The 14,022-nt window shown below is 43.5% G+C and overlaps 1 protein-coding gene across 3 annotated transcripts in view; it reads left to right on the top strand.

Annotated features, from left to right (window-relative positions):
• LARGE1 (LARGE xylosyl- and glucuronyltransferase 1) overlaps positions 1-14,022 on the top strand; it is a 410,766-nt gene that overhangs the window by 10,036 nt on the left and 386,708 nt on the right. For 2 of the 3 annotated variants that reach the window (XM_056517631.1, XM_056517632.1), the window contains exon 1: positions 122-405. The exons of the other annotated variant lie outside the window; for it this stretch is intronic. The gene's annotated coding sequence lies outside the window, so the exon portion shown is untranslated. Of the gene's footprint in view, positions 1-121; positions 406-14,022 lie in introns of those variants that run through there. 3 annotated transcript variants of the gene reach the window in all.

Below are 14,022 nucleotides of genomic sequence, written 5' to 3'. Positions count from 1 at the left end.
CAGATCGCTGCTTTCATTTTTCAGAGGCCTTTTTCTTTTTTTATAAAAATGAAAGAAGCGATCTGATTGGTTGCTATGGGCAACTCAGCAACTTTTCCTTCACACAAGTTTCCATGAATCTCCCTCAATGGTTCCATGACAACATGGCGTCTGCCCTCTGACATCTGCTTCCTATCATAGGTCCTCCGGGCCACAAGTCACATGACCTCTGCTGCATTCTGATTGGTTATCCCGGGGTCTCGGGGTTCCTATGATATCACTGAGCCGGGCAGGACGTGTTGTCATGACTACCATAGTACGTTTACCACTGGTGCCACACATGCCCACTCCTGGGTTCTGCCCATGGGTCTCTGCCATCTCAGGGGTCTTCTGGTGGTCCGACAGACTGAGGCCATCACTGACCAGGTACAGTATCCTGCACATAATTATGTCTTTTCCAGTCTGAGACCACATTATCCAATTCCTAGGCCAGTGTTTCCCAACCAGGGTGCCTCCAGCTGTTGCAAAACTACGACTCCCAGCATGCCCGGACAGCCAACGGCTGTCCGGGCATGCTGGGAGTTGTAGTTTTGCAACAGCTGGAGGCACACTGGTTAAGAAACACTGGCCTAGGGTCACATTGAAATGTAAAGGGGTCTTATCATCCTGCCCGTCCTGCGCGTTCTACCCCCATCATCCTCCCCGCTCTCCCTGTAATATTCCAATCATCCCTTCTTGCTCTAATCCTTTTTGATTGTCGGCCATTATGTCCTTAATCATCCGGTCTCTCTGCCCGCCATTAACCCTTTCTTTCCGCTCACATGCTCCGTCCGATGGGCTGCAGAGATGAATCAAGCCCGAGGCTAAAGAAAGTTGTTCATATCTATATATATAAACATATATTTATTATATAAATGCATATCATTTATTCATATATATATATATATTTATATTTATTAGGGATCGACCGATTATCGGTTTGGCCAATATTCACGATTTTGGACGTTATCGGTATCGGCAATTACCTAACACCACCGCTGCCCCCCCCACCCTACCTATCCTCTGCCCAGAGACCGCCGAAAAGATGGGCAGCGGTAGGACTCAGGAGGACCCCAGGACAGGCAGGGGGAGAGAAGCGCGTGGCGGTCTCTGGCACCGCAAAAGCCGCTGCAGTTCATTGATTTAAAGTTCCGGTTTAAATTATCGGCTATCGGCCTTAACCTCCACATATTATCGGTATCGGCCCTAAAAAAACGATATCGGTCGATCCCTAATATTTATAATATATATATATATTATATTTATATATATATACACACACATATATATATATATATATATATATATATAGACACATAAAAATGTGTATATATAGATATATAAATAAATTAGAGATCGACCGATATTGATTTTTTAGGGCCGATACCGATAACCTGTGAACTTTCAGGCCGAAAGCCGATAACTTATACCGATATTCCGTGCATTTTAATTCCCCCCCCCCCCCCAAATATCCTTGGTAAAATGAGGGTGTGTGTGCGGGTATGCCCTGATATGCCAGGAACAGGTAATTATAAAACTGGGGATGAGGGAGGCAATGGGGCAGCGGCGGCGGCGGTCTCTGGCCAGAGGGGAGGCAATCGGGCAGCGACGGCGGCGGTGGTTGGACTCAGGACCCCAAGACAGGCAGGGGGAGAGAAGCGGCGGCGGCGTCTCTGGCCCCGCAAAAGCCGCTGCAGTTCATTGATTTAAAGCGCCCGCATTATCGGCAAGGCAATTGCCGATACGGTAACTTAAAAAATCGTGAATATCGGCCGATAATATCGGCCAAACCGATAATCGGTCGATCCCTAAAATGAATATATATATATATACGGGTGCACTGACCATTACCAGTTCAACCTCTGCGTAGTTTTGCCTTTTTGAATGTTTTTTATAAAGTTTTTTTCTGTGATATAAAGTCATGAAAAATGGCAATTTTGCCATTTGGAATTTTCGCCATTTATCGTACACAATTTAGACCATTTACCGTACGGGATCAGGAACTAAATAATTTAATAGTTTGAATAATTCTACATGCGGAGATATGAATTATATATATGTATATGTGTGTATATATATATATATATATATATATATATACATATACATATATATATAATTAATATATATATATATATATATATATATATATATATACTCATATATATATTCATATTTATATTTTATTTTTATTTTTTAATTTAGTTTTTTATTTGAAGAATTGGAAAGGGGGGAGATTCTAATTTATATTTAGGATTTTTATTTTTTCAATAATTTTAAAAATGTTTTTTTTAACTTTTTGAAAGTAAAATTTTATGAGCAATCGTTATATAAACCTTTTTTTTTCCTTTTTTTACAGGGGACTTTTATAACCAATCGTTATATGAAAATATTTGCTTAACTTTTTTTTTTTTTTACTGGGGAAGTTAAAAAGCCATCGTTGTATGAAAAACATTTAGTTTTTTACTTTTGTTTTTACAAGGAAATTTTACAGGGATCTTTTATAAGCAATCGTTATATGAAAAATATATTTTTTAAATTAGTTTTTACAGGGGAATTTTATTTTGTTATAAAACAATTTTTTGTTTACTTCATTCTTTTCTTTTGCAGTAAACCTTTATAAGCAATCTTTCGATTGCTTATATAGATCAATGTAATGCATAGATGCTCTATTCGGCACTCTGCATCGGCGCTCTGTTGGTACAGCCTGCCTTAGGCAGACCCTATCAATAGCCGAGTCCCAGCAGACACTGAGGCCTATTCTCTGACAACCAATCGGCACCCTGCGATTACATCTTGAAACCAGGGATGCCCAGCAAGAACTGTCTAAATGCTGCGATCGCTATTGATCGCTGCATTCAAGCAGGTGTCGGAGTGTTCGCCGATGTCAGACAATCCCAGCTGGTTCCAGTTGGCGCCTGTTGAGTACCCCCCTGCCTTATTTCCTCACCTGGCCCTGACCGTAAATGTACATCATGAGTTGGGAAGGTGTCAAATCTGTGCTGTTTCCCCTCCTTCTGACAGCAGGTGGCGCCACCTTAGGTTACTAATTCTGTAAGTTTAAGGGCCCCTGACCAGCTGTCCACTACCACCACTGCCTGCAGTCCGGGGGCCGATTCAATCCATTCGTTCCGGGAATTGATTATCTGTAGGAGACAATTTTTCCAGCTGAGGTATATGCTGGAGATGGATAACATCATGAGCCGGAATTAAGTTTGAGTGTTTTGGAATTTTATTTGGGTGATTGTTTTATCATAAATCATCATTACAATCCAGTAATTTTCGGCACAGTAAATAGTAAAAGCAGTAAAAGTAATATGTTACGGTACTTATTAGGTATTGCATAATCGTAGGGTACGACTGATCACCAAAGTATGAGAGATTTGGTCTCCAAACCTTGGACCTCCGGATGTAGCAAGACTACAACTCCCGGTATGCTCGGACAGCTGTTGGTCTCTTTCCTATATGATGATTCCCAATCGATTATTGGTCAAATGACCGGTGTGTAAAATGTTCCGACGTCGGCCTTACGCTGGTGACTGGAACGTTGGAGAGCCGTCAGCCTATCACCGGCCGCAGTGATGTTCCGCCTCGGCCGCTGATAGGCATGTGAGGAGCTCTGGCCGGCTTCTTACATGACGGTGGGCTCAGCCTATCAGCGGCCGAGGCAGAACATCGCTGCGGCTGGTGATAGGCTGACGGCTCTCCGACGTTCCATTCCCTAGGAAGCAGATGAGGTCGGTACCGGACCAACGGGAGGTAAGATAACGTTTATTTTGTTTATTTTTTGCAGCCCGGGCATAGGGATACCGCACAGTATAGAGCAGTGGTCTCCAACCTGCCGACCTCCAGATGCTGCAAAACTACAACTCCCAGCATGCATGCTGAGAGTTGTAGTTTTGCAACACCTGGAGGTCCGCAGGTTGAAGACCACTGGTATAGAGTGTCAGTGCCGGCGGCCGCAACAAACAGGAGGATGGGGACAGCGCTAGGCTGATAATTAATTGGGGGGCAGAACAGCGCTCGCAGGCAACATATGATTAGTTCCCCGATGTGGGGACAGCGCAGCACTGCGCTAATTCCTTCATTCCCGAGGGGGAGGGGCCAAACCGGTATTGCGGTATGGGTTAAAATTCATATCGTGCAGCACAAAAATGTCGGTATTTGGTATGAACCGGTATACCGCCCAGCCCTACTATAACACTGCAAAAAAAAAGTGGAAAAAAAAGTTAAGAAAGGTAATTTAAAGGGGTATTCCAGGCCAAAACTTTTTTTATATATCAACTGGCTCCGGAAAGTTAAACAGATTTGTAAATTACTTCTATTAAAAAATCTTAATCCTTCCAATAGTTATTAGCTTCTGAAGTGGAGTTTTTTTTTTCTGTCTAACTGCTCTCTGATGACTCATGTCCCGGGAGCTGTGCAGTTCCTATGGGGATATTCTCCCATCATGCACAGCTCCCGGGACGTGACATCATCATTGATCAGTTAGACAGAAAACTTCAGAAGCTAATAACTATTGGAAGGATTAAGATTTTTTAATAGAAGTAACTTACAAATCTGTTTAACTTTCCGGAGCCAGTTGATATATAAAAAAAGGTTTTGCCTGGAATACCCCTTTAACCCCTCCCCTAATAAAAGTCCAAATCACCCACCTTTTCCCATAAAAAAAATGTAAATAACAATATAAATAAACATATGTGTTATCGCTGCGTGCGATATAAAAATATATTATTAATTAAACCGCACGGTCAATGGCGTGCGCGCCAAAAAATTCCAAAGTCCAAAATAGTGTATTTTTGGTCACTTTATATAATGAAAAAATTAATAAAAAGCGATCACAAAGTCTCATCAATACAAAAATGGTACCGCTAAAAACTTCAGAACACGGCGCAAAAAATGAGCCCTCATACCGCCCCATACGCGGAAAAATAAAAAAGTTATAGGGGTCAGAAGATGACAATTTTAAACGTATACATTTCCCTGCATGTAGTTATGATTTTTTCCAGAAGTCCGACAAAATCCAACCTATATAAGTAGGGGATCATTTTAATCGTATGGACCTACAGAATAATGATAAGGTGTCATTTTTACCGAAATATGTACTACGTAGAAACGGAAGACCCCAAAAGTTACAAAATAAAAATTTTTCATTGTCGCACAATGGATTTTTTTTCCGTTTCGCAAAATTGAAAGCGTTAGGATTTTTAGAAGGGGATGAGGAAAAAATGAAAATGCAAAAATGGAAAAACGCTGAGTCCTTAAGGGGTTAAAGATGTCAGTAGGGCACAAAATAACATGAAAATCCATCATCAAGCTCTATTGCATGTGGACCTTTCAAATAAAAGTCTCTTATGTATCAATATACACGTAAAATGTCTTATATTTGGTCCTAATGGGCCACACTTTGCAGCAGGGCATCACTGTCTGACTCCTAGTCAGGGACTATAAGTAAGTATATGCTTATAGCTGCATAGGGGTTGCACAGGTTTTATTCAGGTATTACAGCATCCAAAGTAAATGGAGCTGAGCTGTAATACCATGTGCAGCCACAGGGGCGGAGCTGTTACTAGCAGAAAGTACCATGTTTTTGGAATTCAGTACAACCAGTATAAAGTTTCCTTCCTCTGACATTTTTCTGACCGCTTACGGCCATTTCATGACTGCGACAAAGGCTATTGGCTGCTCAGCTGCGTCTTTATTGTGCCGGAGCTGACTTTGGAGCAGAATGCCCAGATAATAGCTCCCGGCCCTCTAATTGATATGTTATTATTTTACCCATGGGTTCTCGTCTGTTCTGATGTCATCGGGTTGTGATTTGCTTCCAATTAGTGGAATGGTATTTAATGGACAGGTGAGGAGATGCCGTGTTACCGGGGAACGGAGGTGAAAATTAGGTTTCAGACAGATATGGGAATGTTAGGGCTACGTGAGCGACGAATGCGCATAGGTAATATATAAAATGAGATGTAACCCAATGAGGGGGCAGGTGAGGATACAGCATTTATGGAATTATGCGCTATAGTCACAGGTCAGCCGGTGTTGCATAGTCCTCCAGGGCTGCTCAGGGAGAAAGGTAGTGCTGCCATATAGTTCTATGTCAATGCTGCCATATACAGCCCATTTTTGATTGAGAATACCTATATTACCAATCAAACGTCAATCACTTATACAATAAAAAATACATTCACCATACATAGCACGACAGCACAATAGACAGCACAGGTTTCCAATGCTATTCACCGTACCACATGCTACTCTAACACTCATACACTATAAAATGTTATCCAAAACAACAAGGCATAGGGGACCACGATAGGGGAAGGGGGATGGAAAAAAGGGAGATCACGGGCCCCAGACTTTATTGCAAGACAAAGACACACAAGAGGAGAACGGGGAAGGAGAGGGGGTTAATAATCTTCTTCGTCGATGTCTGGACTGTCCATGATGGTGTAGTCAATATGCAGGCTGTGAATCCACTTGCGGCAGTCCTGGACGGACATGTTCTCCCTCTTCAAAATAAGGTGATTCCTGGTTAGCCAGATAGCGTCCTTGAAACAGTTCATAAGATGCCAGGCCTCCTGGATTGCCTCAACACCATGAGTCCCAGGGAATAGTCCGTAAAGTACTGCATGGTACGATAGGCTCCTCATGGGCACAGTGACTCTAAGTTCCAGGGCATATAACAGACCCTGCGCAAAGAGGCACTGCCAAAAGGTCTGCAAAGATGTTTCCTCCACAAAGGGGAACCGGAGGGCAGTACCTTGCAGAGATTGCATGAATGACTGAAGAGGCGAACCTCCCGGGATGGCCATTCATGACAAATCCTTGGGCCTGTTGGTCAGCTGTGCAGAAGCCACATTAGTCCATTCAGTCAATTCTGTGGCAGCAGGAAACCCTGGAACGAGCTCCAATGTGTCCTAAGCTCTGAGGACCTTGTGGATAATCTTTGGGCTTGAGTCCCTCCAGCTGGTCTTCCCTCACAAATCTGGCATCTCGTGACACCACACCCCCTTGTGACGTCATGGCCATGCCCCCTCAATGCAAGTCTGTGGGAGAGGGCGTGGTCGTCACGTCACAAGCCTCTGCTGCTGCACCCGATGCTCTAAACGAATGCCGGGTGCGGCAGGGAGATCACGGGGGGCCCCAGCAGTGGGACCTTGGATAGGGGATAAGATGTCTAGGGGCGGAGTACTCCTTTAACAGCTAAATAATATGCAGCATCCAAATAACTTTCTCTTGAAGGGCCTACGTACATCTATATAGTTCTAAAAAAATACAGCCACAAAGTTATCATACAATACTACGATATACAGCCAGTATAATGCTACCATATTGTTCCTACGTTTACTGCAAAATAGTTGTTGCATAATGCTGAAATATACAGTAGTTCCCTCATAATACTATGATAAAGTTCCCACACAGTACTCTCATATTGTTTTCGTATAATGCTGCCATATACAGTTCTTCCCACATACGACTGTCATAAGGTTTGCACACAAAACTCTCCTATTGTTTCGGAGCACTCACCCGATGTCTTCAAGTTCCAGTGACGTTGAAGCGCCAAGTGGCGTGGTACAGTACGTAGCCAGTGTCTGAACTCCCCCGGTACCATCTACCGCCTCCCCGCTTTTGTCAGAAGAGGACTTTTGGAACGTTACCGGAACTTGAAGACATCGGGTTCACACTCTTTATGGATATATATTTCTACGGATCTTGATTTTCACGTGAGCACCATCTGAATTGTTCCTATAGCGATTTCACACTATAGGACGTTCGCACACATTAGTACATGCAGCATTGCAGTGCCAGTTTTCTTTTGTCTTTGAACTATTGTATCTCCTATTGTTTCTGAAATGCTGCCATATACAGTCCACATAATGCCACTGTATAGTTCCAACATAATGGTGCTATGTATGGTCCACATAAGACCATCATATTGTTCCCACATAATCTTGCCATTTAATTACCACATAATGCTGCCTTAAACAGTCCACATAATGGTACCATATACTCCCTGCATAATACTGCCATATACAGCACTGTGACACTACAGTCTTTCCCAAGTAATGACACCATAATACTGGGTGGCTTTAGTTTGCTCTTGGGTTTCCCCATAGACTATTGGTGCCCTAGACAACTCCCAGTCTCAGCAACTTGCCCCGGATGGGGAGTTACACAGGACTCCTTTAGATATGGCAACAATAACAAACTAGAGAATGACCCAAGGGTCTCCTCCTGGGTGGGTCAGGGGTTACATACTGTAGGTAAGAACCAGAACGGGAGAGACCCTGAAGGAATATGTGGGGCTGAGAAGGTCATGAGGAATAAGGAGATTACCTCATAGATATGCTAATGACCTCGGCCTTATACACTGCAAAATATGGTGGGTAATCTCATCCATCTCCCCAATCCTAATGAGGCCCCTCTCTAGGTAATTACACTGCTGGCGATCCCGTAATGAAGTCATCAGACAGTCAATTCCTTCAGCTTCACTTAATAATTAGGGTAAATTGATTTGCATATTAATATCATCTGTCAGAGAATCTCGTCTACATAGGACTGACAGCCATGGTGAGCCACCATCAGAGCGTTTCATCTACATAGGACTGACAGCCATGGTGAGCCACCATCAGTGTCTCGTCTACATAGGGCTGACAGCCATGGTGAGCCACCATCAGAGCGTCTCATCAAGATAGGACTCACAGCCATGGTGAGCCACCACCAGAGCGTCTCATCCACATAGGACTGACAGCCATGGTGAGCCACCATCAGAGCGTCTCATCTACATAGGACTGACAGCCATGGTGAGCCACCATCAGAGCTTCTCACCTACATAGGACTGACAGCCATGGTGAGCCACCATCAGAGCGTCTCATCTACATAGGACTGACAGCCATGGTGAGCCACCATCAGAGCACCTCATCTACATAGGACTGACAGCCATAGTGAGCCACCATCAGAGCACCTCATCTACATAGGGCTGACAGCCATGGTGAGCCACCATCTTGGCATCTCATCTACATAGGGCTGACAGCCATGGTGAGCCACCATCAGAGCACCTCATCTACATAGGACTGACCGCCATGGTGAGCCACCATCAGAGCGTCTCATCCACATAGGACTGACAGCCATGGTGAGCCACCATCTTGGCATCTCATCTACATAGGGCTGACAGCCATGGTGAGCCACCATCTTGGCATCTCATCTACATAGGGCTGACAGCCATGGTGAGCCACCATCAGAGCACCTCATCTACATAGGACTGACCGCCATGGTGAGCCACCATCAGAGCGTCTCATCTACATAGGACTGACAGCCATGGTGAGCCACCATCAGAGCACCTCATCTACATAGGACTGACAGCCATGGTGAGCCACCATCAGAGCACCTCATCTACATAGGGCTGACAGCCATGGTGAGCCACCATCTTGGCATCTCATCTACATAGGACTGACAGCCATGGTGAGCCACCATCAGAGCACCTCATCTACATAGGACTGACCGCCATGGTGAGCCACCATCAGAGCACCTCATCTACATAGGACTGACAGCCATGGTGAGCCACCATCAGAGCATCTCATCTACATAGGACTGACAGCCATGGTGAGCCACCATCAGAGCATCTAGATAGATATGAGATAAATGATAGATATGAGATAGATAGATATGAGATAGATAGATAGATATGACATAGATAATCAGATTCTAATATAAGTAAGAGCCCTCCAGGATTTATGGCAGAGAGCGAGGTGCCTCCTCCGGGTCTTTGCTCTCTCTATAAGACCCTGATCCGGGCCCAGAGAACTCTCCGCAGGTTCTTTCCCCCCCTTACACAATGGTGGTTTCTCGGTTACTTTCAGAAGGCATTAATGTCCCCCGTTCCATATTTATTACGGTTCCCACCAAAGTCACCTGCTGTAAACTTCATTCCGTACGACTTAAAATGCCGTAATTGAAAGATAGAAGCAAGAGAATGTTTCCATTTCCAGGCGGATCCCGCTGCTTAATGTCACTCTCTACCTGTAATGAGACTTTAACCGACAAACGTGCGGCTGAAGATTGAAGACAATGGCGCAGACTCCTCGTCCAGCCTCATCCCAGGCCTCACAGTGAACCTGCATTTTGTTAGAGTCTCACAGGGGAGCGCCATATGTGCCGCCATATATCACATCCCTCCGTATCCATGGGGAGAAGGAGATAGAACATTTACTATGCATACATTCTGGAAAGTTAATGATGTCTGATGTACGTGCTGTGAGAGGAAGGGGTGACCTGATATAGATAGATATGAGATAATTATATAAATATGACATAGATAGATAGATATATAGCGAACTATGCTACCTATTGTGGGGAAACTATGCTACCTTATGTGGGGAAACTATGCTGCCTATCTAATGTGGGAAAACTATGCTACCTTATGTGGGGAAACTATTCTGCCTATCTAATGTGGGTAAGCTATACTTCCTAAATAATGTGGGGAAACTATGCTGCCTACCTAATGTGGGGAACTATGCTGCCTACCTAATGTGGGGAAACTACTGCCTACCTAATTTGGGGAAACTATACTGCCTACCTAATGTGGGGAAACTACTGCCTACCTAATGTGGGGAAACTATACTATCTACCTAGTGTGGGGAAACTATGCTGCCTACTTTATGTGGGGAAACTGCCTACCTAATGTGGGGGAACTATGCTGCCTACCTAATGTGGGGAAACTACTGCCTACCTACTGTGGGGGAACTATGCTGCCTACCTAATGTGGGGAAACTATGTTGCCTACCTAATGTGGGGAAACTATGCTGCCTACCTAATGTGGGGAAATTATGCTGCCTACCTAATGTGGGGAAACTACTGCCTACCTAATGTGGGGGAACTATGCTGCCTACCTAATGTGGGGAAACTATGTTGCCTACCTAATGTGGGGAAACTATGCTGCCTACCTAATGTGGGGAAACTATGCTGCCTACCTAATGTGGGGAAACTACTGCCTACCTAATGTGGGGAAACTATACTGCCTATCTAATGTGGGGAAACTATGCTGCCTATCTTATGTGGGGAAACTGCCTACCTAGTGTGGGGAAACTATGCTGCCTACCTAATGTGGGGAAACTATGCTGCCTACCTAATGTGGCAAAACTATACTGCCTACCTAATGTGGTAAATAGATAGATAGATATGAGATAGATAGATAGATAGATAGATAGATATGGGATACATAGATAGATAGATATGAGATAGATATGAGCTAAATAGATAGATATGAGATAGATATGAGATAGATAGATAGATTTGAGATAGATAGGTAGATATGAGATAGATAGATAGATATATATGAGATAGATGGTAGATATGAGATAGATAGATAGATAGATAGATATGAGATGGATAAGGGATAGAGAGATAGATAGATATGAGATAGATAGATATTAGATATGAGATATATATGAGATAGATAGATAAGGGATAAAGAGATAGATAGATATGAGATATATAGATATTAGATAGATAGATATGAGATAGATAGATATGAGATAGATAGGTAGATAAGAGATAGATAGATATGAGATAGATAGATAGATAGATAGATAGATATGAGATAGATAGATTGATATGAGATAGATAGAGATGAGATAGATAGATATGAGATAGATAGGTATGAGATAGATAGATAGATAGATATGAGATAGATAGATATGAGATATATATAAGATAGATAGATAAGGGATAAAGAGATAGATAGATATGAGATATATAGATATTAGATAGATAGATATGAGATAGATAGGTAGAAATGAGATAGATAGATAGATATGAGATAGATAGATATGAGATAGATAGATAGATATGAGATAGATAGATATGAGATAGATAGATATGAGATAGATAGATAGAGATGAGATAGATAGATATGAGATAGATAGATATGAGATAGATAGATAGAGATGAGATAGATAGATAGATAGATATGAGATAGATAGATAGAGATGAGATAGATAGATATGAGATAGATAGATAGGTATGAGATAGATAGATAGATAGATATGAGATAGATAGTCATGTGTATCCCCAGTGAGCAGGATTCTACCTTCTATACCTCTGCTCCCGTTGGTGCTTCGCTCTCTCATATGTGGAGACATCTTTGTCGCCTTCATCACTTTTCCCTGGAATGATCCGGTTACTGCACATAAAAAGGAAGAAAACAAATCTTCTAATATGTTAAACATTGTATCATCGGGTTCATCTAGATAAATGGTGAAAAAAATACTTAGAACTTTATAAATTGATGTTTGTCCTTTACCCGGAGCAGAGAGCTTGTTGTGTTCTCTATTATACTTATTTTCATAGAGAAATTGTTACTTTATTGTTGTTGGGAGATAAAAGGATTCAAAATGATGAAATCTGTAGGTAAATAGATGTGCAATACATAGTGCTGGGACAAGTGACACATGGAGGCGGGGCCTTTTCCAATTGGAGAGGAAGGGGTTGTCTAATCTACTACAGTCAGTAGGGGAGGAGCTTGTCTGATCTACTGCAATCAGTGGAGGGAGGAGCATGTTTGATCTACTGCAAGGAGTGGGGTGGGGGGAAGAGCATGTCGGATCTACTGTAATTTGTGGAGGGAGGAGCTTTTCTGATCTACTGCAATCAGTGGGGGGGGGGGGGAAGTTGTCTGATCTACTGCAAACAGTGGAGGGAGGAGCTTGTCTGATCTACTGCAATATGGGGGGAGGAGCTTGTCTGATCTACTGCAATCTGGGGGGAGGAGCTTGTCTGATCTACTGCAATCTGGGGGAGGAGCTTGTCTGATCTACTGCAATCAGTGGAGGGAGGAGCTTGTTTGATCTACTACAATCAGTGGAGGGAGGAGCTTGTCTGATCTACTGCAATCAGTGGGGGGAGGAGCTTGTTTGATCTAATACAATCAGTGGAGGGAGGAGCTTGTCTGATATACTACAATCAGTGGAGGGAGGAGCATGTCTGATCTACTGCAATCAGTGGAGGGACTGATTGCAGTAGAACACGCTCCGGGGACTGATTATAAACGGGGGTGCCGCGTGCAAGATGTCTAAGCACCGGAGTACCCCTTTAAACTCACCTTCCCCATCGATCCGGACTTGCTTCCCAGGGAATGGAACGTCAGACAGCCGTCAGCCTATCACCGGCCGCAGCGATGTTCCGCCTCGACCGGTCATAGGTTGAGCGCACTGTCATGTAAGAAGCCGGCTTCTTACATGACAGTGCGCTCAGCCTATCACCAGCCAAGGTGGAACATCGCTGCGGCTGGTGATAGGCTGACGGCTCTCCGATGTTCCCATCCCCAGCGTAAGGCCGACGTCGCAACATGCGTTAGTTTATATTGCTTACCTTTTGCAGCCTGAGCATAGGGATACCGCACAGTATAGCGAATGTCATCGGCGGCGGCCCGCAACAGACAGGAGGACCAGGAGGTAGCGCTTGCGGGTGACATGTGAGTATTTACCCCGATGGAGACAGCGCAGCGCTGGGCTAATAATTAATTTTGGGGGAGGTGGGGGGAATACCGTTATATACCGTGGAACCGCCATAAGTTTCAAAAATACCGCGATACACACATTTGGCCATACCGCCCAGCCCTAGTGCATCCAATATATTGCGCGTTACACGTTGTACACACTGCTGAATACGCCACATGTGAGGTCTCGCAATTAATGAAGGATTTTATATTATAAATATTGCCATTGGTGTGTACCATGAACTTGTAATGGTTCCATCTCGGTCGTGAGCACCTATAGTTACCCAATGTTCCCACCCAACATTCATTCCCACTGTCACTCCTAAAGTCACTGTTAGATAGCCTCCCTAGTAGGGATTTACCTTTTTTTCGCCAAAAATCTGACACCATTACTCAAAACCTTGGGATTATCCTCATTATCATACAATATAGGTAAATGTTTTTGTATAATATTTTTGGAATATGTTGGCTTTATCGTTGGAAAACGTTATCAGTTAATGGAACCC

This window comes from Hyla sarda, chromosome 4 (assembly GCF_029499605.1).
Source record: "Hyla sarda isolate aHylSar1 chromosome 4, aHylSar1.hap1, whole genome shotgun sequence".
Classification (NCBI taxonomy): Eukaryota; Metazoa; Chordata; class Amphibia; order Anura; family Hylidae; genus Hyla; species Hyla sarda.
Note: the sequence above shows the minus strand (reverse complement) of the source record. Positions and strands in the feature narration are given on the sequence as shown.